The sequence below is a fragment of the Balaenoptera borealis genome, assembly GCF_965194805.1.
Source record: "Balaenoptera borealis genome assembly, contig: HAP1_SCAFFOLD_508, whole genome shotgun sequence".
Classification (NCBI taxonomy): Eukaryota; Metazoa; Chordata; class Mammalia; order Artiodactyla; family Balaenopteridae; genus Balaenoptera; species Balaenoptera borealis.
In genome coordinates this window covers 231,751-258,368 of record NW_028123689.1, presented here as the reverse complement: position 1 = coordinate 258,368, position 26,618 = coordinate 231,751, and the positions used below count along the sequence as shown (strand labels likewise).

At 42.1% G+C, this 26,618-nt stretch overlaps 1 long non-coding RNA gene across 1 annotated transcript in view; it reads right to left on the bottom strand.

Annotated features, from left to right (window-relative positions):
- Nucleotides 1-20,799, bottom strand: part of LOC309621488 — a 51,820-nt gene extending 31,021 nt beyond the window's left edge. The window contains exon 1 of the long non-coding RNA XR_014240051.1: nucleotides 20,414-20,799. This is a non-coding gene — a long non-coding RNA (uncharacterized lncRNA). The remainder of the gene's footprint in view (nucleotides 1-20,413) is intronic.
- Between the last annotated feature and the right edge of the window lie 5,819 nt (nucleotides 20,800-26,618).

The following is a 26,618-nucleotide window of genomic DNA, read 5'->3' as shown; positions in this document are numbered from 1 at the left end:
CATCTATAAAACTACACTTAGGGCTTCCCTGGTGGCACAGTGGTTGAGAATCCGCCTGCCAATGCAGGGGACACGGGTTCGATCCCAGGTCAGGGAAGATCCCACATGCTGCGGAGCAACTAAGCCCGTGAACCACAACTACTGAGCCTGAGCTCTAGACCCCCATGTGCCGCAACTACTGAGCCTGCATGCTGCAACTACTGAAGCCCGCATGCCTAGAGCCCATGCTCTGCAACAAGAGAAGCCACCACAATGAGAAGCCCACACACTGCAACGAAGAGTAGCACCCGCTCGCCACTAGAGAAAGCCCGCATGCAGAAACGAAGACTCAGTGCCAAAAATAAAATTAATTAATTTTTTTTTTTTAAACTACACTTAACACTGCCAGCCTCCTTCACAGGGAGGTTCTGATCATTTAAATGTAAGGATGGCTTTCAGGGCCTACGAAGAAGCAGTTCTAGGTAATTGAACTTAACGTTTAATTTGTTTCTTTACTCATATGAGTAATGCATGTTCATGGCAACAAAATAAAAATTCAATAGTACAGAAAGATAGAAAGGAAAATCCTCCTTTTCTCCTATTCTCATTCCCCAAAGGTAACCACTACATATGTTTCTTATACAGCTTTCCATTGTATGCCTATGTATGAATATCTTTTTTACACAAATGTAATACTATCCTTAGTTTTCTGAAGTAACTCTTTCCCTTGATATTAGACATTTTCCATACCTACCCCATTCTTTAATAGCTACATGGTATCCCTCTGCATAGACATACCATGATTTACTTAACCAGTCCTCCTTAACAGACATTTAGGAAGTTGTTTCTAGATTTTCCTTATTTTAAAGTGTTGCAAAGAACAATCATCTACTTACATTTGCTAACTATTCAGACATATTTGTAAGATAAATTGCTAACATGGAATTGCTGGGTCATGGGCTAAACCCTGATGTCAAATGATTTCATTAATGAGTTGTATCAACTCCCACCAAGAGAAGAGTATCTAAGTGTTGAATATGATCAACACTTTTTCTAAAAACATAGTTTTAAAGGTTCATTCTGTATATGCTTTCATTAGGAAGTTTATCTGCAAGGAAATTAACATAGTTTGTTTTGTTTTTTGTTTTGGGATGCGTTGGGTCTTCGTTGCTGCGTGCGGGCTTTCTCTAGTTGCGGCGAGCGGGGGCTACCCTTTGTTGCGGTGCACGAGCTTCTCATTGCGGTGGCGTCTCTTGTTGCAGAGCATGGGATCTAGGTGCGCGGGCTTCAGTAGTTGTGGCATGTGGGCTCAGTAGTTGTGGCGCACGGGCTTAGTTGCTCCACAGCATGTGGGATCTTCCTGGACCAGGGATTGAACCCATGTCCCCTGCAATGGCAGGCGAATTCTTAACCACTGCACCACCAGGGAAGTCCCTAACATAGATTTTTAAATATTTGTAAGCAACCTAATTTATGTTTCCACCATCTCTATGAAGCAAATAAAGAACCTACAACTTCTACTTGGCCAAAGAAACAAAAGTAACAATAATAATAAAATTAAGGCACAAGAAATGCTCTGTCCTAGGTTAGTCCTGACCTAATTTTACAGCATAAAGAAACACTACTAAAAAGCTAGTTACTTTAATTATTCCCTGCTAGGGAAAAAAAAAATTTTTTTTCTCCAATCCCGTTATTCTATACATAGAACTAACACAGCATATTTTTATAAATAAATTCTAGTTTAAATTTAACAAACATGTACTCTTGTCAATTCATTAGTAACAGATTAGGAAACAGTTAAGAAAAAACAGAAAACTAAACACTAAAATTTCTTATGGACTCTAACATTTCAAATATAATTTAAAATATACAGAACCATATAAATCAGACAGCTTTAAAAAAAACTTTTCTATTTAATAATTGACAAAAAAAATGGCAAAGATAAAAGTGGCAAGGACTCCAAAGTATAGACGAAATAAGAATCGTTTGAACAATACATACAACAAATGAGTTTAAAACATAAATAGAAAAAAAAATAGTGAAAAGGGGCGCTATACATATAAGACCTCTGGATACTATAATTCCTGTTTTATTCTCACAGTCTAAAAAATCTGTGGTTTGCATTACACTGGAAAGTTTAAAAGATTTAGAACAAGGAAAATATAAAATCCAATGTGATTTAAAGCTCTTGTGTAGATCTGGCCCTTGGGAGAGCAATAACTTTTTAGTTACTGAGCTCTCAACCACCAAAGGAAGGGTACTTCAAACAGCGTAACAAAGGCAAATGAAACATAAAGGGTTCCCCTGACCTGAATTCCCAAAACGGCACTGTCTAAAAACACACTCTCTAGCTTGCCCCATTTACCTTCTATTGATAAATCCTATCACTCCTCTGAACACCACAGTGCTATGTCATGTACAGGCCTTCAAGTAGCTTACAATTAATGAAGGAGACATACAAGTAAATAACTGACTATAATAAAATGAAGACGAAAAATAAGTGCTCTATTTACAAAGTACCACATTGCTAACTGAGGAAAACTGGAAGCTTCACTAAAGGTGGCATTCGAACTAGCATGTGAAGATGAATAAGATTTTGAAAACCAGAGAGTGGGAGAAATGTAATGTATCAGTCAAAGTTTGGGTTGCAAACTACAGAAATCAATTCTGGCAAACTTGGTCAGCAAAGAATTCAACCAGTTATATTACAACCCCTATGGAAAACGATTTGACAGTTTCTTAGAAAACTCAACATATGGACTTCCCTGGTGGTGCAGTGGTTAAGAATCCGCCTGCCAATGCAGGGGACACGGGTTCGAGCCCTGGTCCGGGAAGATCCCACACGCCACGCAGCAACTAAGCCCGTACGCCACACACAACTACTGAGCCTGCGCTCTAGAGCCCGTGAGCCACAACTACGGAGCCCACGTGCCACAACTACTGAAGCCTGCGTGCCTAGAGCTCGTGCTCCGCAACAAGAGAAGACACCGCAATGAGAAGCCTGTGCACCGCAACGAAGAGTAGCCCCCGCTCGCCACAACTAGAGAAAGCCTGTGGGCAGCAACGAAGACCCAACGCAGCCAAAAATAAATAAATAAATTAATTAATTAAAAAAAAAAACTGAACATATATCTACCCTATGATCCAGCATACTCCTAGGTATTTACCCGAGAAAAATGAAAACATGTGACCACAAAAAGACTGGTATGTAAATGTTCATAGAAATTTTATTCATAATAGCCCACAACTGAAACTAAAACAAATGTCTGTGAACAGAATCAATAAACAATTGTGCTATATTCATATGACAGGACACCAGTCAGCAAAGAAAAGGAATAAACTACATGCAGCAACATAGGTGAATCTCAAATCATTACACTGTATGAAAAGAAGCCAAGCATAAAGAGTATATACTGTGTAATTACATTTGTATCATGAGGATAGCAGTCAAACCATGGTTCCCTGGGGAGCAGGGGAGAGAGAGGAAAAGGCCTTTCTGGAGTGATGGTAATGTATCCTATCAGCGATTTTCAATATGCTCGCTCTGAACCAGCAGCACCTGGGGACTGTTGGAAATGTAAGTTCAAGTCCCCACCCCAGACCTACTGAATCTGAAATTCTAGGGGTGGGTGCAGCAATCTATGCTTTAACAAGCCATCCAGGTGTTTCTGATGCTCCCTAAAGGTTGAGAGCCACTCTTCTACATCTTGTGGGCGAGGGTGATTACACAGGTGTATACAATTGTCAAAGCTCATCTAAACGTTCCCTTACGATATGAGCATTTTGTAAGCAAGTGACAACTCGATTTTTAGAATTTGGATATATTTCTTTAAATATTATCTTTAACCCAAATCTATCTCCTCCTCCTGTTTTCTGCATCTTGATACATGGCAAAAGAATCCATCTGGAAGCTTGAATGAGAAACCTCCCTTTTCCACTCCTTCCCCCCTCCTTTGCTCTATGCACCTCTGAAATGGCCCTCCCTCTTCAATTCTTACCCTCCATTTCTAGTATTTCTAATCCCACACCCTAGTTCAACAGACACTCTCATTTTTTTTTTAACCTGGTCTAGCAGAACAGCCTACCTCTGTCCTTGTCTGATTCAGGCTCTAAATTGTCAGAACCATTTCTCTATGTCAGCTCAGTGTTTTCCTGCTGCTTTTCTAAAGACCATGGCTCCAATCTGTCTAAAGCACAAAGTCTACACCAAAAACCTTTGACAACCTGGTCACAGCCCAACATATCCAGTCTCATCCCGAGCCACTGGCCCCCTTGGACCTTACACTGCACCAACATTGCCAGTCAAGATTCTCCTAATATGCCAGCCATGCTCTTGCCTCCAAATCCTTCATTCAAGGTGCTTCTCATCTCTAAAATGCCATCTCTCCCACTTCCCTGCCTGGTGTAATCCTAGCTGCCCATTAAAATCCAGCTAAAATATCACCACTTTCAAAGTTCCTTATCATCATACCCCAGGCAGAATTAATTGCTTCCTTTTCTGTGCTTAGATTTTCCTACTTCAGAGAATGTGTATCTATCTATGCCTCACTCTTTTTTACATGCACATTTCAGACTTCAAGTCAGTAGGTCTAGGTAATCTCTATCACTCTACCACTTAATGACCTTTCAATGGGTCTCTATTACCTACTAGACAAATTGTAAATTCCTTAGCAGAAAGTCCAGTACAAGTCTGTCTTCAGGTCCCTTAATATCTCTCTGACCCACGTCTCACACTGTTAGCGACGCGACAGCCCTCAAAGCACCACGCTCTCCTGAGTTTCCAGACGTTTCCCTGGGCTTCTGCCTCTGCCGCGCACATCCTCCCTCCCCCCCATCACTTCCTCTTTCCCGATCTCCTCCTCTCATGCTCTCTAGTGAGAGGGCAGTGCTAGGAGTCAAACTACAACAAACCAGTAACAGGTCATCAGGTCTAAGAACTAGCAATAGGCAACAAGGAAGATCAGAAGCCAAGGAAACTTGAGTCAAGGCAAGAAGGAAGAAGAGGCTGAGCTGACCTCTCCCAGCAAATGCTGGAGACATGCGTACAGCCTGGTGTCCACCTTTGAGAAGCTCTTTTAGTGGAGATTGAACAGACATATAAACAAGTGCCTACAATGCAGTGTATGACAAAAGAATGCTGTTATACGAAAAAGGACACACATCAAACATAGACACACAGTTAGATAAATTAAAGCCATGTCATTGTGAGATTTAACCAAAGATCAAGGAGATCACTAAGCACAAACACTGCTGAACTCCAACACCATCACTGCTGTAATGTATTAACTAGTAAATCCCTGTTGAATTATTTGCCCTCAGGCAAGTCATTTAACCCTTCAGAGCCTCAATTTCCTCACTGTAAGATAAGAGAACTTGATCAGATATGGAGGGTTCTTTGAGCAGTAAAATACTCACAAACAAAAGCAGAATCCTAGGCACTGAATATATGGACTTTGTCAACATGAGGGGAGAGGAGAATGACTCTTGGGTACTCAACTAGATAAGAAAATAAAACCAATGGATGGGATTTTATATTCACGTCGGTGAATATGACATTGAATTTTAAAATCCTGAAAACTGTAGCTTATAATGGGATCTGCTGACACAACCTCAACCATACTAGCAAATGCACTCCCATAATCAGGTTGTTACGGCAACTAGAATACTTGGCTTAAAAAGAGGAAGAGAGTGTATGTGTGTGTGTCTCAGATTGTTGCCACTCCTATTATTTTAAATGTTTTATACATATTATCTCAAACTAATTCTCCACTTAGCACACAACAAGCCTCTTGTTAATGTTTCGCGATAAACAAGAAGAATAAAATGAGCTTCTTAAAACTGATTTCTTCCGGAGGGGTTCAAAGAGCACCGAGCCAATGCCTACCCCCGACACCCCTCCTCTAGAAAACCTCCCTAATCTCTCCAGGTAACACTGTTTCCTCCTGCGTGTAAGCCCCGTGTTATTGACTATTCTGTAGCCACTTTAGTAGCTGTCACACTAAGGACAGCATTGTTCGTTGTATGCTTGTCTCCCTCACTCCATGTCAGCTGCCTGGGAACAGTTTATCCTTAGTCACCCTTGCACAATGATCCAGATATTTTAGGCGCTAAACTGTTCAACTGAGGACTAAAGTATCCATCCTATCAAATAATAAATATGAAATCTCTACAGAACAACATATTTTACTTTATCAAACCTATTTCTTATAAAACATTTCTCTTATTATTCATGAGAATTCCTCCTGTGAGAGAAAGTTGAGAAGGAAATGGTACGTCTCATGGAAAGAATTATAGGCTGGGATTCTGATCTTGAGGTTCCACTGTTCTCATGTATCTACTGTTAACCAGTTGCAAGCAAGATCTGCATCCTTGGGTAAATGCCAACCTCTCAGATGCTCAGCATTCTTATCTAGAAAATGAGGTGTCTGGACCATCTGAGGAGAGCCCTTTCTGCCTATGAGCCAGTGCGACCAAGAAACCAAAAAAACGTTAAAGAAATCTGGACATGTCGAAAACCATTCATAGAAGAATTTTCTTTAATTATTCTCAACCAGGTAGGGGTGGGAGTGGAAATATGCATGGACATATTTTCTCCTAGAGTGACTTTTTCAAACCATACCCCATACACAGAGATTAATTTATCCACTCCTTTCCTACCTCCCTGGGATACCTGCATGGAGAGAAGTTATGAGGAGTATGTGTTACATGTAAATAGTGGAGACAAGAGAAAACACAGGGAAGCTGAAACCATCATTTAAAACAGAGAAAAAGGCCTATTACAAAGATTACATATAAGAGTATGTTGACCCCTGCCTATAAAGACTGTATTCTTTCACATGCCCCAAGTAACTAAGAAGGTAACCCTTACCAGATCCACAGCCCAGCTTGTTCAGTATTTTCTCTAGTGATCTTCCCCCTCCCAAAGCTCCTCCTCAGGGAGCTTCCCCAGTTTCAGCAAATGGCATCTCCATCCACAGTTACTCAAGCCAGACTATTGAGAGTCATTCTCAACACTCACATCTCCATCACTTCACTCTCCATCACTCCCCAATTCATCAGCAACTTCTATCTTTCAGACTTGCAAAATAGTCCTTTAATCTGTCCACGTCTTTCCTTTTCCACTGTTATTACCTTAGTCTAAGGAACTGTTATGGACTGAGTGTTTGTGTGCCCCCAAATCCATATGTTGAATCCCTAATCCCCAATGTGATGATACTAGGAGGTGGGGTCTTTGGGGGGTAACTAGGTTCAGATGAGGTCAGAAGAGTAGTGCTCCCATGATGGGATTAGTGCCCTTATAAGAAGACGAACGGACAACAGAGCTTCCTTTCTTGGCTGTGTGAGGATACCGAAAGAAGGGAGCCATCTGCAAGGCAGGAAGAAGGCCCTCACCAGAACCTGACCATGCTGGTGCTCTGAACTTGGACTTTCCAGCCTCTGGGACAGTGAGAAACAAATGCCTGTTGATTAAGACACCAGTCTATGCACAGAAACAACCAAAATGTCCACTGAATGGATCTGAATGGATAAAGAATGGATGTCCACTGAATGGATCTGAATGGATCTGAATGGATCAAGAAGATTGTATATACACAATGGAATACTACTCAGCCATAAAAAAGAATGAAATAATGCCATTTGCAGCAACATGGATGGATTTATCATACTAAGTGAAGTAAGTCAGACAGAGAAAGACAAATACCATATGCTATCACTTATATGTGGAATCTAAAATATGACACAAATGAACCTATCTACAAAACAGAAACAAACTCACAGACACAGACAACAGCCTCGTGGTTGCCAAGGGGGACAGAGGGTGGGGAGGCGTGGATCGAAAGTTTGGGATTAGCAGATGCAAACTACAATATATAGAATAGATAAACAGCAAGGTCCTACTGTATAGCACAGGGAACTATATTCAATATCTTGTGATAAACCATAATGGAAAAGAATTTTTAAAAGAATGTATGTGTATAACTGAATCACTTTGCTATGCAGCAGAAATCAACACAACACTGTAAATCAACTATACTTCAATTTTTAAAAATACATACTAGTGAATTACAGAAGATTTATTAAACTTGGATGAAGCATTTCTAATAAATTCTTTACTTAATTTTTAAAAAGACACCAGTCTATGGTATTTTGTTACAGCAGCCTAAGCTAAGATAGGAACCATCATACTTTGCCTAGGTCATCACAATCATCTCCTTACTAGGCTACCAATCTCTTAATTTCTTATGATGCCACACAGGACTCAGATCTTTTAAAAGCATGGCAAGGGGACTTCCCTGGTGGCGCAGTGGATAGGAGTCTGCGCTCCCAATGCAGGGGGCCCGGGTTCAACCGCTGGTCAGGGAACTAGATCCCACGTGCATCCCGCAACTAAGAGTTCGCAGGCTGCAAGTAAGGAGCTGGTGAGCCGCAACTAAGGAGCCTGCCTGTCTCAACTAAGGAGCCAGTGAGCCACAACCAAGGAGCCTGCCTGCCGCAACTAAGACCTGGTTCAACCAAATAAATAAATAAATAAAAATAAAATAAAAACATGGCAAATCATGGAATGATTGAAACCTTCCTATAACTCCCCCCTTATCTTATGGCCTATCATTACATAGTTATTATCAATATTATTTTTACTTACTCATGCCCACACTAAACTAAAATGCATCTACCACTTCCCACTCATAGAGCTCTAGTCTAGAATTTATCCCTAACAGATTTATATACTACTACCTAATCTTGGGGCTTTCCTCCTATCCTCTGTCTTTCAAATAATCTATAAAAATGTTAAATGAAAACTGTCTCAACTCCTAGACAATCCCCAAAGCTCCTCCATTCCAAGAACTGACGTCTATTCCTACAGTTCTCTTGCTGGCTCAGACAACTGGGCTATCCACTTAAAGGTCCCCAAGGTTACTTAAATGTTTAGCTATTTACTAAGCTTTTTAAAATAGATTTTAAGGTATATACTTTGTCAAAATATATATTTTTAATCTAAAATATAACCCCCGCTTCTATTCATTCATATAGTTATTTATTTCTGAAAGCAAGCTACCTTTGCTTCAATAACTGCTCACCTAAGTATTCAAGGATTCTACACTTTTAAAAATAGATCTACCGGGCTTCCCTGGTGGCACAGTGCTTAAGAATCCGCATGCCAATGCAGGGGACACGGGTTCAAGCCCTGGTCCGGGAAGATCCCATGTGCTGCGGAGCAACTAAGCCCATGCACCACAGCTACTGAGCCCGCGTACCACAACTACTGAAGCCCGCGTGCCTAGAGCCCAGGTTCTGCAACAAGAGAAGCCACCACAATGAGAAGCCCGCACACCGCAACGAAGAGTAGCCCCCGCTCGCCGCAACTAAAGAAAGCCTGCGCGCAGCAACGAAGACCCAATGCAGCCAAAAATAAATAAATAAATAAATAAATAAAAATAAATAAAGTGGCTGCACAATTCTATCTATATAAAAAACAAAAACAAAAAACAGATCTACCAAAACAAACTTATGGTTACCAAGGGGGAAAGGTGGGGGGAGGGATAAATTGAGAGATTGGGACTGACATATACACACTACTGATATAAAATAGGTAACTAATAAGAACCTACTGTATAGCACAGGGAACTCTACTCAATACTCTGTAATGACCTACATGGGAAAAGAATCTAGAAAAAGAGTGGATATATGTATACGTATAACTGATTCACTTTGCTGTACAGCAGAAAGTAATGCAACATTGTAAATCAACTATACTCCAATAAAAACTAATTTTAAATAAATACATAAATCAATAAATATCTACCCTCCAGAAAGTTACTAATCTATAATTTTCAGAATTCCCTCTGGAACTTTTGTTACAGATGGAAGCCTAACAAATTGCCAGGTTTTCTATACCATCACTGTTTATGTAGAAATGTTTAGTGCTTTCCCAATTTCACCCTTAATTTCTTTTAAAACACACAATTGCCATTTACTTCAAAATATTTATCCACACAAAAACTCCTATGAAATAGTGTAATCATTAAGCTGATAATGACCGAATCAAAATTTTGGCCTTCCTACTCTGGAATGGATAGCACTAAAGATAACAATTCCAGTTAAACGGCCCGTCTGAAAAAGAACATTAAAACTTACTGTGTAGGGCTTCCCTGGTGGCGCAGTGGTTGAGAATCTGCCTGCCAATGCAGGGGACACGGGTTCGAGCCCTGGTCTGGGAGGATCCCACATGCCGTGGAGCGACTAGGCCCGTGAGCCACAATTGCTGAGCCTGCGCGTCTGGAGCCTGTGCTCCGCACCAAGAGAGGCCACGATAGTGAGAGGCCCGCGCACCGCGATGAAGAGTGGCCCCCACTTGCCGCAACTAGAGAAAGCCCTCGCACAGAAACGAAGACCCAACACAGCCATAAATAAAATAAAGAAATAAAAAGAATAAAAGAATAAACAGGAGCTGTTGTTTAAAAAAAAAAAAAACTTACTGTGTAAAATGCGTGGTTAGACTAAATTATCTCTGAAGTTCTTCCAGCACTAAAACTAAATTCCATAATCATAACTGCTGACATTTATTGAGCATTTGCCATCTATGTGGGGCACTGTGCTGGGTACTCTTCATGGATCACTCAGAATAAGTCTATAAGCATGTTACTAGGAGACCACTCCTAACATAGAGAAATGCAAACGGGACACAGATGCTTTCTAAAAACATGTCTCTAGTATAAAGCAAAATGGAAATGGAAGATCCCAAATTGTGGGGATTACCTTGTTCCCTGGGATTGGGAGAGGCTGACTCTTGTATGAAGTGATTCCCTAAAGACTAGATGCCTAGAGCCACTGAGAAGGGCATCAAAAACAAAAAACACAGCCTATCCAAATAATCCAGTTTGCTCCAGAGAATGGCTCCTTGCCAGACTGATGAAGATGCAGTATCAGAGCTCAATGAGAAAGCAGAAGTGATCTCACAACAGAAGAACAGCTACAGAGAAGTTCAAGAGTATTAGAAGAGCTCAAATAAACCTGGAAATCTGAAGGGCCCCAGTAACTGGGATCTGAAAGCGTATGATGTGGCCATACCTAACATTCGGTTTTGGGACCATGTGTTCACTTTAGTGTCCCCACTAGGCTGCAGGGTTCTCAAGGTTCTTACCTTTTTCTTTTTTTTTTTTTTTTAATCTACCCCCAGAACATAGCCTAGTCTAGGACCTGGAACATTAGAAACACTTAATAAAGAGTTAATGAGAAATGTTAGTAACCCATCTCCCCAGGAACATATCTATCCCACTCACTGGGGTGTGCCTGTAAAATCAGCCTTCTAAATTGTGGTCTGGAGACCTCTAGGCGTCGTCTGCAGGTCACTAGGAGAAGTCAAAATCTGAAGGAGGACAGACTGGATGGAAAGGGCCAAACACCAGGACACAGGTTAAAGCCCAAGATAAGAGAAACAAGTAAGTGCTACGGTAGCGTAATGAACTAAAGAAGTTTAAAAGTGAAACATAAAACAAATCCAAAGAAGATAAAATTGCAATCAGTTTACCTGAATGTGACACATATGAAGACTTGTTTCCTATCAATTTTATTATCAAGTACAAGTCTAGTTCATATCCCCTCATAGCACCACACTCAGTTTAAAAATGTTTAATTAAACGTGAGTGGTATTCTAAAACATACTACTATTTGAGAGCCTATAAAAGAATAAAATGAATAATTTTAGAAAGAAAAAATCACCCCTTTATAAATGTTAAGCAGGGAAGCTAGAAAGGCAACATTCATCCTATATTAAATTCACCGTCCTTTTCTCAAGGACAGTCAATTCTTACAGTCATCTGCCAGTCAGTCATCTGGGATCTCAGAGAAACTGCAGACCTCATTTTGGTAAAGTGTTGATTATGCTGGAGACACACCACTGTCAAAATTATACTGGGAGTCTCACATGTAAAGGAAAAGGCTCCATCATCTTTTTCCTTAGTAGGGCATCCTACTGGATTCATACCACAGTTCAGCATCTTACTAGTTGGGTCAAATTGAGCAAGTTACTTAGCCCCTCTGTATCTCAATTTCCTCCTTTATAAAATATGATTGATAACAGTCTCTGCCCCAAAGCTACAAAAAAGTAGATTATTACACACTCAAAGTATCTAGAGTTGTGTCGTGTACCTAGGAAGGAATCAAATATTTGTTAATTGTTACAATTAATGGGCTAAAGTGATCTAGAATGACCCATGTAAGCCAACAAAGATTTGATGTCTTTAACAAGAGCAACCAAAAAAAGCATATTTTAGAAAGAACTTGCATGATTCTACAATACTCTTAAAATGCAACTTTTTTCTTTCTTTATTAACTGAAAAATAATGACACTCGATTGAGATGATGGATATTTAAAATGCCCTAAAAATAAGCAGTTGCCACAGAAGCAGTCCTGAAACACAAATCCTACTCATCTAAGAACTGGAGAACATAAAGAAGGGGCTATTTTTTTTATTTTTCCTTTACAAAAGCAGTTACGATTTTGCAAAGACTCAGAAACAGCTGTGAGCATACTTCTTGGTATGGACAAAACATTCTTGCAAGAAAGAACTTTGTGGGGAAAAGTCGTTTATCTTATTATACATGAAGCTCTTTAAAAATCTATAAAGACTATGAAACTTCTGAAGTTCTTTGGTCAGTTTTATAGTGGAAATGGGCGAGTTCAGATTAACTTAAATTTAGAGAATAAAGGGAGTTGCAAAATGGAAGATGGGAGTTGAAACATCTGGACAAAAGAAAATTGTGCTTTATCACATGCATCAAAGAGAACATAAAATCCATCTCCCTGAGCCTTTCCCTCCTCTTCCTATGGAGGTGGAGGTGAGGAGAACAAGCCATTTACCCAACTAGCCGCTCATTCCATTAGATCTCTGAACAATATTATTCACAGTGACAACGCCTTGCTTCAAAGCAGAAAGTCCGTCCTACAGAAAGCAGAAGCATTTTGGCTCATCTTTTTCTATTCCATTTACGTGTATAAAATGGTCATAGTCATTAAGTATTTACCAGGATTTCACATATGTAGGTAATAAACAGATATAAACCTCATTAGGCATAATTTGACAACATAAAGAAGTGTTACACAAACAATCATGCCATAACATGACATGGGACAGGAGATACAGCCAGGGGTGTACCATCCATGGACCACTTGGGAGAGCAGAATTCTACAGCCTCCAGAGAAATGGGAGCATGGTCCTCAGCACTGGCTCTGAACCTGGGTATAATTTCCATCCATGCCCTTTTAGTGACTCCCCCCCCATATTTCATCTTCCCCGTTCTCATTTATCTAGCCAACCTGGAAGATGGAGAAGGAGAGAGAGAATCGGGATGAGAATGAAGAATGAATTTCAACAGGGGAGAATGCAGCACACAAGTTATTCAAGGACCTCATGTTATTGCACTCCTGAGAAAGTAAAGTAGGCAGCCAAATGCTCTGCTTTTTCAGAAAGGAGCTGGGAGTTCAAATCTCACAGGAAAATAAAAATTCATAGGAAAAAAACTGCTATTATTGGAAATAATTATACAATAATTCATAAAATTATACACTATTATGGATAGTATGTAATTATATAGTACTACAGTCACTGGTCCTCAGGAACACAATGACCCCATCTGATTCTTACTTCTTTTTAGATCTTCATGGAACTCGTAGGTCACATTCAAATGTTGAAAGTGGCTTAATAATCAATGGCTTTAAACTTGGAGTGTTTACTATCGCAATACTCTACTGTGTTTGATAAGGTAAACAAGCAAGATGGTCTTTTTCAGCAATAAAGCAGAACTGACTGGAATGCATCGGATTGAACTTGCCCAGCCCAAATGGTAGGCTCAACAGCTTGCACAGAATCCTGAACTATCAATACATACTCCAGAACAAGTCAAAACCAAAACTTACAGAAAGCAATGAACCTAACGAATGGCCAATCATTACCATATAAAATTACATTCCTTTTTTGGTATCATGCATAATGTTAAGTGGAAAAATATTCAAGAAAATATTCTAGAGATATGTTCTCTGTAGATATTCATATTATGAATGTGTGTAGAATACCACAATAAAATTAAATTTTACCTCTTCCTCATATGTGATCATCTTAGTCAGAGTTTAAAATTCTAATGCCTAACAACTAAATATAATGTGTGGACTTTGTCTAGATCCTAATTCAAAAAAAACCTATGTAAAGAGACAGTTTAGGACACATGAGAAATTTTAAATAGTCTGGATATTATATGACCCCAAATGATTATTACAATTAACCCCTTTGTTAATTGTTAATTATAATTATTAGTATTGTTAAGTGTGATAATGGCACAGTAGTCATGTGAGAAAGTGTTAATGCTTTAAACATATACATACTAAAGTATGCAGGGGTGAAATGAGATTTGCTTTAAAATATTTCAGCTACAGAAAAAACAGAGCTAAATGAAGCTAATATGGCAAAAACCTTGGTAATTATTGAATCTGGGTAATAGGTTTATGGAAGTTCCTATATTATTTTTTGTAGTTTTGTATACATTTGAAATTTCTCATAATACTTTTTCTAAAAACATTTAAAAGCATTCTATTGCCCAGAAACCCTCCTTAAAGGACTCTATGTAGGGGAAAAAAATCATCTTGTGATATTTCAAAAATTAAGTAAAAAAATTACGAAATTGACATTTTTAGATCTATTCATTTATACAACTACTCAAAATTCCCTCTAATTTAGGAACTTCTTAAAAGGAAGACCCTGCTAAATTTTTATGTCAAGTGATGCTTTATTCCAAAGCAACAAAATGCATGTGCCTAAAACATATATAAAAACATAAAAATATATTTTTTAAAAAGCAGCCTTCTCTCTGCTTACCCTCAGATTTATGTCAGAACACAGCTTACAATTGTTTTTTTTTTTTACACATCTTTCACAAAAAAGTAGCCTTTTCCCTGCTACGAAGTTTTTAAACTCACAATATACTTTTCTATCTCAAAGACTTTTTAAAAATCATTTTCCTTCTTTAGGGAAAGCTATATCATGAGAAAACAGCTCAGCAAAATCCCTGCAAATAATGCAGAGGTAAAATACACATTACTTTCTTCCAGCCAAAAGGACTAACAGGGGAAAATGAACATTTTCAAAAGCATTTTGGAACCTTATTCCTGCTACCTCTGTGCTCAGCTCTTTTTTTCCTCCCAAAATACGTCACTTAACTGTCTGTCAAAACAACTCTTGCCCACTCTACCTGATCACATTCCAAAGCTGCAGCTTTTCCTGGATTCACTTCTCAATGACAGGCTGCTCAGAGAGCACCTATTAAACCGAATGTGATCATCTGCTCCTTCCTTTTTTCCTTTCAGGGCATACTGCTGTCCATCAGGAGAAGTAATTAATGGGTTTATTATGTACGAAAGCGTCATCCCATCAGTTTGCTGCCTGGTTTGAATAGCTCCTATCAGCTCTTCATTCATGCCAAGTGTGCTCACTGTCCGGAGACTACGATAAAGCCGTACCTCCTTTTGGATTTTTTGCTCACTATTCACAGAACTACGTGTTACAGGAACACAAGGACAGAAGAAATCCCTTCACCCTCTACAGGAAGGAAGCTCATGGACTGAAAAGTTGGGAGAGGGAAAAACAAGGAAAGCAAGAGAACGCAAGAGAACATCCACGCTTCTAGTCCAGACAATTTTTTAAGGCAACTTGATTCAGGAGCATGTGTAGTTCTGAAATATGGACAGAACTTTTGCAGAAGGTAAAACGTCTATAGAAAGACCCAGGATTTCTCAATTGCTGAAACAGTCAATGAATTTTTAATAAGTTCTGAACACTCAAGTTGTCTGCGGTCAGATCGACGGCTGTCATCAGACAGAGAAAGGCAAAATTCACCCTTCTAGTTCTATAATCCTATCCAAAAGGAAGCTTCATCTATTGCATGCTGTCCTAACTAATGCTCCAAGATTACCGGGAATACAGACAGAGACTGCAGGAAAGAAAAACACAGGGGTAAAAGAGAACACAAAAGGAAGTAGAGACTGCATTTCAGGTATCGAAGCTTACTATTTCCAGCCGGAGTTCAAATAACTGAGCTTCAAACAAACCACTGCCAGGTAAGATTTAATTTTATAACATTAATTTATGTCTCGACCACTGAAACTAAACCTGCTGATGCTGTGAATGTAGTAGATTTGAATTTCATGTGATCCTCCCTTGAGCTCTGGGCACATTTACGCCTTGTAAGGTAAACACTTGTTTTCATTTATGCTGCATAAACTAATCATCCATAACTAGGTAAGAAAACGCTCCAAAAATTCCATTCATTTTTCAATAGATTTGTCCCATCTTTGTCTTCGTCTTACAACTCCCAGTTTTGTTTTATTTAATAGCTTGGGGGGAAAATGCACGAAGAGAGCCCTGAATGGGGCAGAAGAGTCATTCAGAGATGCTATTTACCAAACACATTCAAATGTAATTTGTTTCCCAGGGCACTTGGTAAAACAAAGAAAAATTATTGTTTTTAATATTATTTCTATTGATGCAAAAGAACAAAGCTCAATGACTGGTTTTTATCATTAGCCAAAAAAAAAAAAAAACCCTGTGATGTCATTCTCATTCACACTCAAGAAAAACAATCTCTAGTAAACTAAGGTATAGCAAGCACTTCAGTAGAATGGAGCTAAAATACCCTAAGGTTCTGGGCATAGTTTCATAACATTTATAAATGAGGACATTTTTCTGATTTAACAACGGAACAAAAACAAATGGTATCTTAATACCTCACAAGCTTTAACTCAGATCAAATGGCCCAAACCGTAAAATGCAAAGAACTACTGACACCATCACAGAATTTTAAAGGGTACAGTGCCTTTTAGAAATTCCCTGGAAATCACTCCATAATGAGACTTTTAGAGAGACTATCTTATGTTTAAAAAAAAGAAAAGCATTTGTCAGAATCTGAATTCCCTACATAGATTTTTAGCAAAAATTCAACCATATCAGTTAACTTCAATAGGAAAATTTCAAAGCTTAATCTTTTCATAAAGAAGCCCTACAAATAATATGCTTCTATTATCTTAAAAGACAGGAGATAAGTGAAACAATAAAAGCAAATCACACCTAACTGTACAGATCTTCCAATAATATAAGGAAATTTATCTAAAGTAATTAATTAGTCAGTACTTGCCTGATAAGTCAAATTTGAAATTCTTCCATTTCACTGAATTCTTTCCTTTTTTCAACTTCTAATTAATAGAGTAAATTACATGATCCCATCACTCTTTTCAAGACAGTCTATAAATAACCTTAAATGTCATAAATCTTTTGCGTCGGAATTCATTACAGAAATTCACCCGTCATTTTCCAGTAAAGGAAAGCAGCAATTCAAATACAAGCAGTAATACTGTAGTGTATCAATTTGTTGCAGAGAAAAATGTTTATTTAAAAATTTCAAAATACTTTGTATACCAGCCCTCACTAAAAGTATTTTTTAACTGTACTGACATGTACCTGAACCCTTAAGAATTCATCTTTTTCCTCATTATATTTTGTAACCTGACATGCTTTGAAAATAGGCATATATTTTTTAAGTTACAAAACTATTTCAGCTCAAAGAATTGTTTAACTCAGGCAAAAAGAAGAGATTAACAATATTATACTCAAACAATTTGCTTCCAATAAATAGAACTGAAGGGGGTGTAAAATTACATTCCTCAAGTCTTCTGGATTTTATTTACTCATTGTAATGTACAAAGAGACCCAGGTCCCACCAGGTTAGGGACTTTGCTTCTATGATTTATCTTCTAAAGACAATGGATGAGCAAACCCACCTCCCCTTTAGCCCTGGTTAGCATCAGTCCCAGTGAACCTTCATTTCTCTTTCCTATCTAAATCAAGCTATTTCTCTATAATAACCCATTCTGAATAATGATTATTGAGATTTAAATAACAGCTTTCCAAAAAAAACTCTATAGCAATTTATTCCAAATTAGCCCAATCTACAGTTTCTTCTTCATTTTAAGTGGAAAAGTAAAGAATAAAGACATTAGCTAATTTTTAACACATCATTTATCAATGATTCAAGTTGAAAACTGCTTCAACTTTAGCATCTCATGGGTACAAACGGATAAGGAATTTTATGCTAGAAGATTTGGTTGGATACCTGAAGATGTGGTTTATTTATGAGAGTTTTTGTGTTGTGTGTTGATAGATTTAACAACTAAAGAGATTTTGAACATCTTGGGGAGTACTCAATGACTGTCTAATTGTTTCTGTAATTTAGAATGTTTTTCATGCGCACATGATATAAAAAGTATTATATTATAAAAGTAATATAATTTTGTCTTCATGGATTCTTTCCTAGAAATGGAGCAAATGTTTTGGCTACCAAATCCTTGCAATGATATTTAGTACTGTATTTTTAGCTTCTGCTCTTTTTAAATAATCCAAAAGCTGTACTTTTTATTTAAACCATGAGAACATAAAAAGTAGGTGTATAGGTCAAGAGAAAGTACATCCATTTTGTGTCTTTGCTGACTCTTTTCAGATTGATATGTCACCTTTGTCTGAAATAGCAAGCCACATAATTTTGCATAGAAAATAAGAAACATACCTATAAGTTATTTCTAAGTGTTAACATTTAAAGGGACCAACGCTACATAATATTTTTAATTCCATAAATATTTACTGATATCTGCATTATTATAACTCTCAAATTTTTCCTTAGAATTTTGAAAGAATTTCCTTCATTCCAGTATCATGGAAAAGTTTTTCAAGCTTAATTCAACAGGGTATTTCAACTAGCCGGTATCTTTGATCTTTATTATGGTTACTTTTTCTTCATGAAGTGACCACATTTGAATAAGGCTGATGGTCCATCATGGAGATTCATCTCTCCGGCTTCTTCCTGCTGAGGGAGAATCATCTTTGGTTTGTGACATCACAGTCTGAGCTGGGCAAGTGGCTGTGATAGCAAACCGATGATTATATCCCTTCAGTGTGAACGAGCTGCAAGAGATGTGGGTGCTATCATTTCAAGTCCTGTCACAGAGACACTACTGAGATGCATGACAGGAGTCAAGTTAGGGAAAGATGCTTGCATTGCAACTGTCACTTTTACAGCATCAGCCATTAAAGATAAAAGTACCATTTCACAGTTTCCTTCATTCTTAATTTAAAAGAGGGAGTAAACGGCATGTTAATAAAACTCACAGATACTGATAAAATGGGAGGGAGGAAAGTACCAGCGAGTAACCAGACAATAAAGGAAGAGGGACACGGAGAGTGAGGGATGGGTGCACAACTCAGCCGCGCCTCTGGGCACAGGAAGAGCAAAAATAGAAGGCGCCAGCGCGCGGTGGCGGGCTGGAAACCCTCCGACCGCGGAGAACTGCGGAGAACCGGGGACCGGAGTCAACAACGGCTCCCAGGCGGTCCCAGCGTCCCGACCCGCACCCGGCCGCGACACAGTTTCCACAAACTGAGACACACGGAGCCCGCGCGAGGGGCGGGTCGCGCGGGCTTCCCCGCCGGCTCCCCTGGAGGCCGGTCCCCCGCAAGCCGAGCGCACGAAAGGGCGCCCCAAAGGCGCCGGCCCAAGGCGCCCGCTGCGCTCTCCCTCCCGAAGGTGGGCTGCAGGGCCCAAGCGTAAACCCTGAGACAACAACACGCGCACCACGCCGCCACGGGGGACGAGAGGCCGGGCGCCCACCTGCCCGGACACCCTGCATTTCTGGAATCACCGGACGCCTGTGTAAATTTCCGTTCGGCGTGTCATTTTCCAAAGGCCACTCAAGATCAGGGGACAGGATGCCTCCTCTCCAAGGGTCCAGCCAGCCCACCCACTCAAATTACAGGACACAATGCCTCCGTTCCAAGGGCCCTGCCAGCCCACCCACTCAAATTAGGGGAGACAACGCCTCCTCTCCAAGGGTCCAGCCAGCCCACCCACTCAAGATCAGAGGGACAAAATGCCTAACTAAAACAAAACAAAACAAAAACACAAAAAACTGGAGAGAGGAAGGAAAGGGTGTCCTCAAAACTAAAAAAGCTAAGCACGTTGACAGCGCTAAGAATAAACTACCAGGAAAAAGCAACCCTACATGTCAGATCATAAAGTACGGAAGGGCAAGCCCGCCGGCAGTCCAGGCCCGGGGGGACCGGGGTCCCCAGCCCTACAGAGCCAACGGCAGCCCGGCTCGGGCGCCCCTCGGAAGCGCGGGGTCCCCGCGGCCGAGTCCGCGCCCCCGGCCGGCCCCGGCTCCCCTCTGCCCACCCTGCGCGCGGGGGCTGGACACGGCCGCGGAGAACCACGGCGGGGCGGGAAGGGGGGCTCCAAAGAGGGTCTGGCGACTCGAGTCGCTCCGTTTCTCGGTGGGCTCAGCGCGCGCCGTGGGGGAAGAGGGGCGGGGGTCCGGGAAGAGGGGACGGGTGGCACTCACGTAGACCGGCAGCGGCCACGGGTAGACGGCGGGCTCGGCCCCCACGGACGACTCCAGCCTCAGCTCCAACTTCTCCCCCATGTCTTCGCGCGCGGCCCCCGCACCAGGCTAGTCTGGCGGTTGGGGGGAGGGGCGGGACGCCCGCCGGCGGGGGCGGGGCAGGCGGGCGGGCGGGCGGGAGGCTGAGGGGAGGGGGCCTGGCCTGGACCTCAGCCGCCGCCGCCGCCGCCGCCGCCGCCGCCGCCGCCGCCGCGCTCCCGTCTGGCCCCCGGCTCCCTCTTTGTGGTCACAGGCCCGGGACCTCCAGCGCTGCCGCCAACTCGGGCCGGCGTGAGGCGAGCACACTGAGCCGGGGCCGGGCTGAACCACTCACTCGCGGCGCGCGCGCCGCCCGCCCCGTGGACTCGCCCGCTCCACGTACGTACGCACGCACGCACGCACGCACGCACGCACGTCTTCGGCTGCCCCCGGCCACCCGCACCGGCCCGAAGTCGGGACCCGGGGAGACCCCCTCGGGGCTTGGGGTGGCGGGTTCGACTCCCGCCCTTGACGTACCGTGACACACACACACACACACACACACACACACACACACACACCCCCAATAATAAGACTATAATTCCTCATTAAATATGACAGCCGGAATCCCGGCTTCTGTTCACAAAAATGCCCTGTATTTAGCCTATGCTAGGCACCAGACCCTGGACGCTCAGTACTGGCAAAAAAGGAAATGCCCTGCCCTCATGGCGCTGCCATTTTAATTGGAATAGTAGTGACAATGGTCAAGGGAGAAAATAAAGTGTCATCATCGCCACGGGGGTGGTTAATCTCATGTGCGCACTGCGCGGGGCCCCGGCAACCACAAACATTATTCCAGATGTGGCCAGGAAGGTATTTTTCAGGAGAGATGAACACTGAAATTGGTCCACTTTGGGGAAAGGAGATCGTCAATGCCGCGGCGTGGGTGGGCCTCGTCCATCAGTTGAAGGACTGGAGAGAAAAATGAGGTTCCGTAGAAAGAGGGAACTGTTCCTCCAATGGCCTTGGGACATCAGCTCTTCCCTGTGTCTCCAGCCCAGAGTCCTGCCCTGACTTGCCTGCCTCACGGTCACATGAGTCAACTCCTTAAAACAAAACTATATATGTAAAAATACTGAATATATACAAGCCTATTAATTTGTATATGTGTGCATACATATTATATATATGTATACACATATGTTTATATGTGCGTGCGTTTGTAGTATATGTGTAAGTACTATATACAGTATACATACAAGCCTATATATTTGTGTGTATCTATTGTATACATGTATGTATGTGCATATATATAGTATACATTTTATAAATGTGAACATGCTGTATATATACACACACCCATATATTGATATATGGGTGTGTGTAGATATACAGTTTATGTACACTGTATGTATGTATACAGTGTGTATTTATATATAGGTGTGTATATATGTTGTATACCTGTATGTGTATATGTTTCTAGGTGTTATATGTATATATGTATATACTATTATATACACACTTGCGTATGTATTTATATGTGTATGTACATGTGCATATTTACATATAGGTGTGTATGTGTGTGTATACATTGTATATATGTATATATCTTATATATATGATATATGTACGTATACGTACGATGAATTTATATATACAGTACATATATATTTTTACGCTATATGCTTTTATATGTAGGTGTATATGTGTGTCTATATGTATGTACGTGTACGTATTGCATATATTATATGTGTATGTATGTATACTGTCTATATACACACCTAAATATCTTTGTATGTGTGTATATATGTATGATATATATGTACCTAGGTGTGTATATTGCATATGTTATACGTATGTGTACATACTGTATACATACAAACGATGCATTTTGTATGTGTGTATGTATAGTGTCTATGTATGTGTGTATTGTATATGTTATGTGTATATGTGTGTATACATACTGTAGATATACAAACTATGCATTTTATATGTGTGTATATATGTATGTGTGTATTGTATATACTATATGTGTATATGTGTGTATGCATACTGCATAGATACACAGCTGTATATTTTTGTATGCGTGTACATATGTACGTGTGTGTGTATATACACACACACACCCTATGGATTCTGTTTGTCTGGAGAACCCTCACTGATACGGACACTTATGACAATTGAGCACCTGCTCTTTGCCAGCCAGGGAGCCAAAGGCTTGTCCTTGCGGTGTCTCCCTTAAGTGTCACAAGTCCCAGGAGGGAAGGTGATGCGGCTCCTACCAGTTGAGGTGCCTCAGGGTCAGAGAGGTGCACAGGGTGGGGGGCTGGAGCCTGGTGGAGCCCAGGTGGAGTTCTAGCAGCAGTACAGCCTAGCAGTCCCACTTCCCCGGGTGCTTCTCACAAAGACGCCAAGGGAGAGACGGGATCTGAAGGAGGGGATGAGGAAGCTTCCGTGGGTCCGCAAGCCCAGACCAAGGCTGACTCGTCAAGGGTGTTAGAGGTCAGGACTGTGGTTACCCTGGGGGTGGGCTTACACAGAGCCATTCACATTCTGAAAAAGTATCCATTCTGCTCTTGTTTGTATGTTTACCTCCCTCCCCCAAATCTTTTAAAAACAGATTCTCTTGGTTGCTGGGAACACACACGGGGAAGTTGTGTGTGAGGGGGTGTGATCCAGGGGACAGGGAGGATAAGCCCCCCCACTCGTAGGGCCAGGAGTGGCTCAGCTTTGTGAGCTGAGGATGGCCCACGAGGTCCCAGAGAGAAGGGTCCCTGCTCCGTCCCTGCTCTGTGCACCCCATTCCCAGCCTGAGAAGCCCAGAGCCACCCCCCGCGACACACACACACCAGGGAGGAGAGCCAGTCACCCTGGCTCCCAGGCTCTGGCTCCAAGGCTCCCGGCACTAGGAGCTATTTTCAGCTTTCATGCTCTGTCTGTCTCTCGCCCGCCCTCCCTCCCTCCTCCGCTTCTTCCCCTCCCGCTCCATCTGTCCTCCCCTCCAGCCTGCATTTCTACACAGGATGGCTCACAGACAGCTGCTCCCCGTGCCCACCTGCCACCATTCGATGCATGTCAAAGCAAACCCTGGGGACTTCCCTGGAGGTCCAGTGATTAAGACTCCGAGCTTCCACTGGCAGGGGGCGCGGGTTCGATCCCTGGTCAGGGAAATAAGATCCCACATGCCGCACGGCATGGCCAAGAAAAATAAATGAATAAAAAATAAAGTTATAGTGATGAAACAGCCCTAGTGGTGCAAGGATGGGACGTATAGCTCTATGGTATAGAATAAAGGTCCAGAAACAGATGAGAACTTGATATGACAGAAAGTGGGGAAATTAAGGAGTTTTCAATAAATGGCATTAGGACAATTGCATATCCATGTGGGAAAAAGTAAATTAGAAAAAAAAAAAAAAAGGCAAGCCCTGGTCAGGTGTGACCTTGGGCCCAGGGCCATTGGCACACGTTGTCATGTGGGACGTTCTTCCGTAGACTCCTCCCTCCCCCCTGTGTCACTGTCACTTCCTCCAGAACCTTCCTGGACTCCCCTACACAAGCCCGGGGTGTGCCCTCACCCGCCCTGGATCACCAGAATTCCAATCCCGGCCCACCCTTCCTTCCCTGCCAGGTAAAGAACTGTGCATGGTCAATAAGACCGTAGAGGTCATTGGCCATTGCTATTGCAGCTGGAATTGTTACTGTGTTTAGATAGGGTGACCAACACCCGCCCCCAGTTTGCCCAGGACCGCTCAGGTTTGAGCGCTGGAACTCTGGGGAAACCCTCAGTCCCGGGGAACCCCAGAAGGCTGGTCAGCCTATTTAGGACGGATCTTTCACTTGATCTCCCAACCCCCGAGAGCCAGAAAGGGAATCTCCCCCCTCCTTCCATTGTAACCTTCATTCATTCATCCACTCATCCCTTTATTCAACTCCTTTATTCAGCAAGTATTTATGAAGCATCTACTACACAGCAGACACTCTTCTAGGTGCTGGGGACATAACAGCATCCCTGTCCTCAAAGAGCTCACGTTCTAGCGAGGGCAGCAAACAGTCAACTGAGAAGGTGTGATTTATTACATGGCGATGATGTCTCGGAGACCACTGCAGGGCAGAGGAGGTGGGAGAGGAAAGGGGCAGGTCTAAATGCAGGCGCTGACGGGATTGGGGCAGACCTTGCCCTGGGCCAGGCTGGTTGCTTCAACACAGCTGTCCTCGCCCAGGGCCATCCTGCCTCCGCCGCCTCACCCAGTTCTTCCGTGATGTGTGGGGAAAATCTGTGGTTGTCACAACTGGGGGGGAGGGGCCCCTGGAATCAAATGGGTGCGGCCAGGGCTGCTGCTAAACCCCACACAGTGCCCAGGAGGGGCCCTCAGCAGAGGATGGCCCGCCCCGAATAACCCCAGTGCCGCGGGGGAGACCCTGCACTAATATTATTCAGACCCGCTGGTGCCCCCAGATTCCTGCACAGGCAGGGACTCTAACCGGGTCACCTCTGTATCCCGAGGTGACCTAGAGTGGGGCAGCCAGGAGGGCTGAGATGAGCATCGGGGGTGAAATGACAAATCTCTGTGCCCACTCTCCCCGCCGCACCCCAGGGGCGATGGCCTCTATCTCCTCCCTGTGCAGGTAGCTTTTCCCTGAGCCATTTCTTCTTGTCAACGTCCCTGTCGCAGGTTGGGTTCCCCAAAGATGACGTTGAGAGCAAGGATTGGAGTGCAGGTGGTTGATGTGAGACGTGCAGCAACAGATACAGCTGCCATAGGGTCCCGCAATTCCACTCCTGGGCATAGATCCGGAGAAAACTCTAATTCAAAACTATACACACACCCCTGGGATCTCCCTGGTGGTCCAGTGGTTAAGACTCCGTGCTTCCAGTGCGGGGGGCATGGGTTCCATCTCTGGTCAGGGAACTAAGATCTCACATGCCGTGTGACAAAAAAAAAAGAAAGAAAGAAAAAGAAAGAAAGAGAGAGAGGGAGAGAGAGAAAGAAAGAAAGAAAGAAAAAAAGAAAGAAAGAAAGAAAGAAGGGAAGGAAGCAAGGAAGAAAGAAAGAAAGAAAGAAAGAAAGGAGGAAAGAAAGGGAGGAAGAAAGGAAGAAAGAAAAAAAAAAGAAAGAAAAGATACATGCACCCCAATGCTCATTGCAGCACTATTTACAATAGCCAAGACATGGAAGCTACCTAAATGTCCACTGATGGATGAATGGATAAAGAAGATGTGGTACATATATACAATGGAATATTATTCAGCCATAAAAAGAATGAAATGATGCTATTTGCAGCAATGTGGATGGACCTAGAGATTACCATGCTAAGTGAAGTAAGTCAGAAGAGAAAGACAAATATCATATGATCTCACTTATATGTGAAATCTAAACTACGACACAAATGAACTCGTCTACGAAACAAAAACAGACTCACAGACACAGAGAACAGACTTGTGGTTGCCAAGGGGGAGAAAGAGTGAGGGAGGGTTGGATTGGGAGTTTGGGGTTAGCAGATGCAAACTATTAAATATAGGATGGATAAACTACAACATCCTACTGTCTAGCACAGGGAACTATATTCAATATCCTGTGATAAGCCATAATGGAAAAGAAAAAAGTTTTATTTATAGGTTCCATCCCTAACTGAGCTGGCCCATCCCCTCCCATGGTTCTAAGTGCAGCCCGAGGCTGCAGACTTCCCACCGTGGTCTTCAGCTCCAGAGCAAGCCACCTGCAAACCACCCACATCTTTCCAGGGGCTGGCAACTCTCCTTTGCTACTGATTCCAAGACACATCCAGATAGCAAAAATGTGACCATGAAAAGAAACTCAGGCATGTTCAAATCAGGGAAATAACATTCTTCTCTCTGTTCAGTACTCGCTTAATTTTAGAATAGCTTAGAGTTACAAAAAAGTGGCAAAGATCTGTACAGAGTGTAGAGTGCCGTGGACCCTGACCCAGTAACCCTATTTCCAACACGTTAGTACGTTAGTATGACATGTTTATCCAACTAAGGAACCAAGATGGATACATTGTTATTAACGAAAGTCCACACTTCATTAGCATTTCCCTAGTTTCCCCCTAACATCCTTTTTCTGTCCCAGTCTCCTCTGGGCTGTGACATTTCTCAGATGTCCCTGGGTTTTGATACCTTGAAAGTTTTGAGGAGGACTGGTCAGGTATTTTGTCCCTCAATTTG